At 46.8% G+C, this 5,364-nt stretch overlaps 1 long non-coding RNA gene across 1 annotated transcript; it reads right to left on the reverse strand.

Moving 5' to 3' along the window:
* Positions 1-1,714: 1,714 nt before the first annotated feature.
* On the reverse strand, positions 1,715-4,108 carry LOC311159898. Its single transcript, XR_014616537.1, has 3 exons — positions 4,015-4,108; positions 2,964-3,117; positions 1,715-2,422 (listed from the first exon to the last, which is right to left on the reverse strand). It is a non-coding gene; the product is annotated as an uncharacterized lncRNA (long non-coding RNA).
* Positions 4,109-5,364: the final 1,256 nt, after the last annotated feature.

Below are 5,364 nucleotides of genomic sequence, written 5' to 3' on the forward strand. Positions count from 1 at the left end.
AAAGATGTCTAGGTGATCACTTAAGAGTTTCAGAGAACCAGAAGTCTCCCTGAGTCTTAGACTCTTATGTTCTCCTCAAAAGCTTATAATGTCCTCTGTTTCCTTATTTACAGGCAGACACTTCTAAGACTATAAAATAGTGTAATTATTTAAATCAACACTTTCTACTCCTTAAATTCTGAAATTTCTGATTGCAATGAAATAAAATGAATTTTTTATCCTGGTTTGTAGTGGATCCCTGCAGCTCATTTGCAGCTATGGCCAATTTACTCTCTTATAGAAAGAAAAATAGGTCTCTGGTTGAGTCTTTCCTTCAAATACAGAATAACATCTCTTTACTGCTGACCTTCCCCCCTCCCAGTGTGAGAATGGACTGAGTGAATTTGGCCACAAACCTGCTGTGCTCCTGACTTTGGTGGTGTCTGAAGGTCCATGAACAATTCAGTTGGGAGTGATTTGTGCTGGTGCTATTTCCATTTCCCCAAAATCAGCTTTCCTGCCGTGATGTGATGCTGTGCTCTGCTGTCCCTGGAGTGGGGTGCAGGGTCATTGGAGGCTGGGTCTCCATGTCCAGACCCCGTCTGGTGGTGCCTGTGCAGAGCTGCCTTGGCTGTGATGTTTTCCCAGCTGCTTTCTTGGCCTCCAGGAGCAGCTCTTGGTGTTCAAGCGTCTGTAACACACGATCTCCCCACGGTGGGAAGCGTGATGGTGTGACCAGTGAGCTCCATCAGATGGTGCTGAATGTAGTTAAGGAAAATAACATCTGAGAAAGGATCACTTCCACCTCCTTGAGCCCAGTTCTTTCTGCCAGAAATTCTCTTCCCAGGAGTCTCTTCATATTGCCCAGCAATGCCTGCAGGGCAGCTTGTCTCTGACTTCCCCTGCTTAGCAGATCATATCACACCATTTTACTAAACCAGCAGAAAAGTTTGACTAGCAGAAAAGTTTGGAGTCTGCTCTCCTCTGATTCCCTGCCTTGAGCCAGAGTTTCAAGTTGTTTTTCCAATGTACACTGATTTATCTTTTCCTTCCTCAAGTAGCAATTTCCCAAATAACGGGTCAGGGCTGAGTGGCAGCGTGGAAATGGATGGCCAGAAGATGTTTTTATATATTATTCCTCCTTTCTGAAGGCAGGACATGAATTCCAGAGGACTGAGAACTGCTGCCAGCTCAGCATCAGCTCAGTCCCGACCTTCACTGCGTGGCGCTTGCCCAAGAGCAGCAGAGTGCAGCCTTGCCTGCTGGAGCTTGGATTTCTGTGTAATTGCTTCCCATGTTACTGATTTTACAAGGTCAAATTACACACCCTGGCTTCAGCAGGGACCTTTCCATTGGCACAGTGCCAATCTGGTGGCCATGTGTCTCCCCCTCAATAAAACCCAGGGGACCAACTCACCCACCCATGTTCTTGAGCCTCTGTCTCCTCTTTTTGGGGACCTCCTAGTCTAGGAGATTAATTGAGGTCTCCAAGTGATGAGCCTCTAGGAAATGCAAAGATTTGGGCAGAAGTTTGGCCAGATGAAGGCAGAATTTATTAGAGGGAGCAGGGCATGGTTGTTTGGAAAGATTTAGCTATATATTGGGTGAGGAGGTTTAACTGGGGACAACGCAGATAATCCTGCGACGTAGAGATGGAAAATTTGCATTTATACCCTGAACATCAACTGTTCCTGCCAGTTGTGGGAATTGTAACACTTGTGGGAAACAGGTGCTTGCTCGCTCCAGCGTTCACAGAACTCTCTTCTCCACAAACCCCTCAGTTTGCAGAGAAAAAGCTGTTTGTACATAAAGAACTGTTACGCATGCTTCAGATTCTTAATGTCTATGAAGATTCAATTACCCAGTAAAGGAGGAAAAAGAAAAAAAAAAAGAGTACCATGAGTATCATGTGACCAATTCATTTAAGAAATTATATGGCCCCTCAACACTCGGGGATCTGTGTGTAGCTGGCCCTGCTATGCTTGTTTTCCTCTCCTTACTGACCTCTTTGTACAGATGGGGACCGAGAAGCGAAAAGATGAAACACCGTGTGACAGCCGAGCAGGGAAGCTGTGGCTGAGTCATGGAGAAACTCACATTTCCCAAGGATTAAGCACTGAAAGCCATCTGTAGGTGACAGAGGAACCAGGCAGGGAAAACCCCAGCCGTCTGCAGAAAGTCAGAGATAAGGGAAACATCTTAAGGACCGGTGTAAAGGTAGAGCGAACGGGTCTCACTGTGTGATTAAATGATTCCCATCAGCCACGGTGTCACAAACAGAAAACATGTGGGCATTGCTGCCATTCCTCAGCCCTCAGCAGCCTGCTCTCCTCGGTACTTCTGGAGAGTCCCACCTCTCTCTGAGGCACTTGCAGAGTTCACAAAATCAGCAGGAATTCGGGTTGGTCACATTTGCCTTGTGAATTACAGCAGGGAATGAATGCTAGGGAAAAAAAAACAGGTAGGCAAAGGTATAATAAAGCAATCTCAAATATTAGTCTGGTGTCTCCCTTTGTTCCCTCTCTTTTGGGATATCACATGGTCAGCGTGGCAGATGGCACCATGGACTCAGCATCCACCACCAGCAGGGTGGGAGCTGCTGTCAGCAGCAGCTGTTTCCAGGTGGGATTTGTCTTGGATGGAAAGAGCCTCTGTCTTGGCAGTGTCTGATCTGTGGGACATGGCTCTCCACCACCCCCACATCTCCATCCTGCACCTGTGCCAAGAGCCAATTCCATCACTTAGGGGTCCACAACCTAAAAACCAGGTGGGGGCCACAAGCCAGGAGGAGACAGCACTGGGCTGGAGGAAGATGGACAGCACTGCAGACCAGAACAGTGGTGCTGAACCCGTTAGCAGTCATAAACTAATTATCTTTGCCCAAACCCCCATTAGTAAAGTGGTTGCCACCAGGCAGTCCCAAAAGAAGTGATTTCTTTGGGACAACATGGTCAGGCCATGTGTTGGTGGGAGACACTGCTGACCTGAGGGCTCTTCCCAGGTCTCACCCACAACCCAGACAGAAATCTCTTCCTCCACATGTTGGGGCAGATTCCAGCACTTCATTTCAAAGGCAATGGCAGCTGAGAGCAGGTTTCTGTTCCATGGCAGTGTGGGGATCGTGCTGCTTTCTTGTGGCTGTGGATGGTGACACAGAAAATAATTCGATAAGTCTGCAGAATGTTTTTATTGTCATGTCAACAAAATATTTTCTGCCTCCACAGACTGTGGAAGTACTTAGCATGCAGCACCCATCCAGTTTTGGAAAACACTTGAAAACCACCGACAGAATCTCACTATTCCTTTTTTTAGCTCCATAATGAAAAAGCAAACAAGAAATATGCTGATTCCCAAAATGAACTAATTTTTTTTTCTGAAGCAATTTAATTTTTTAGCTTTGATCTGATACCAGAACCCAAAGGACTTGCTTGCTATTTCTAAATAATGAGTCTAATGTTTATGCTCTGAGCCTGAACTTTTCTGGTTTTGGAAAAAATGTGACTTTACATAAAAGTCCTTTGATTAAGAGATCTGCAGTCAGAGGAGTTTTCGATACAATAATGAAAAGGCCTTTCAGATCTCTCACTCAAACACTGCTCAGCACGATATTACTCAAGAAGGGAAGAAGCCGACAGAACAATCACACTATTAGTCTTTGCCTTGCCAAGTGTTGTGTTAGTCATATTCCTATGGTAAAATCTCCCAGAAGTGGCTCAGAGAAGCCTTACACTGCATGGAGCAATGCATGCCTGCGAATGCACCCTGACCTGGGTGGTCTGTCACCCCGGCTCTCTCCTTTGATTGTTGTTTAACCCTGTTTTATTGAGGCTTTAGGAGTTGATTGCTGTACAGAGGGAAAGTGTTTGGAGGAGAAGCAGAGGCTATTTCCTCCTGCCATGGTCCGAATCCCCCTGCAGCAGGGATGGTACCTCCAGCAGGCTGCAGCAGGCTGCTGTTCCCAGTAAGATCATGGCACAAAGCACAGTGAGATCCCATTCCCTGCCCCTCAGAGCACGGTGGCTGCAGGGCACCCACCTCTCCTGGGTGCAGCAGCACCCAGGCCTGGCTCACCCCAGCTCCTGGGAAGGTCACCCTGCTGTCCCGCTCCTGCTGCCCGAGCCGTGGGATGGAAACAGTGACTCTGGCACTCGCTAAGTAGGTTGAAGTTTGGAAGCAGAGTGCCTGTGTTATTTATGCAGAACTGACATGTCTCTTTGTCCTGAGCCATGTGGCCCAGATTCCAGCCCTTGTATCTACAAAACATTACTCATGTGCCCGCTCCTCCTGCAGGTCCTTGATTCCAGCGGGATTACTCACATGTGCACGCATACCCAGGGCTCTGCAGAGCAGGGGCAAATCCTGCTGCCTTCAGCTGATTTACACAACCACTCTGGAGAGGAAAATCTGACACAGGAGCAGCTCAACAGGAAAAGGAAAATCAACCTGATACCTCCTGTGTATTCTTCTTCCACATTCCCCTCTCCGCTGTCACCGGGGCAGCCTGCAGGAGGGTCTGCTCCCCTCTACCATCAGGGCATTGCTGCATACTAGGGGTTAAAATGAGAAAGCACTTTGGTTTTGGAGATTTATTGCTTTCCTCCTGCTATATTTGTAAAGCTCATCATTAAGGTCAGCCATGCCCACCCCTGCAGCTGTCTGAACATTTTTTTCTCTGGTTCTAGAGTTGTACTTTACTGAGGAAATTATAATTATTAAAACACACAAGGTCACGCTCTAGATGAACTTGGAAACAGTTCAAATATGTTTCAGGTTTGAAACTATGTAGCAGCTATGGCCAAGTGGTGAGTTCATAACAAAAGAATGGTTAATTTCACACTTCAGATAACATTTCCCCCGGAAAGGGGTAAAGCATATTGGGACAGGAATTATTAAAGTTCGAGAACACTGGAGACACATAATCACTCATTAGTCCTGATAATTAGATATTAAAGATAGGCTCAGGGTGGGGGTGAGAGTGGTTCTGCCTGAATGAGCCAGCGTGTGTTCTTACCTTTAAATCACTCTTTTTTAAAAAGTTTTTCATCTTCAGAAAGGCACCATGACTTTGTGCACTTAACGTGGGACATCTCGAGAGCTTCCCCACGAGAGGCTCCTCTTCACCTGCTGCAGGTCACAATTCCGGTTGCACGCCAGCAGACACCATCATCCAGCCACCACTAGAATTCAAATTTATAACCTGTATTCTGAAACAGCAACAAAAAAAACATGCATGTGCCTCTCCCTGAGTGACCTCCCCCTGTGCATTGGGGTGGTGGGAGGAAAGCAGTGGCAGATGTTTGTGGCCTCCCCAGCAATCTGCATCACAGCTATTCACTGTTTGTCCCTTGCAAACTGCAAAAGAGATTTCCACACAACAGGTTGTGA

The sequence above is a fragment of the Fringilla coelebs genome, assembly GCF_963513975.1.
Source record: "Fringilla coelebs genome assembly, chromosome: 16".
In the NCBI taxonomy this organism is placed as follows: domain Eukaryota; kingdom Metazoa; phylum Chordata; class Aves; order Passeriformes; family Fringillidae; genus Fringilla; species Fringilla coelebs.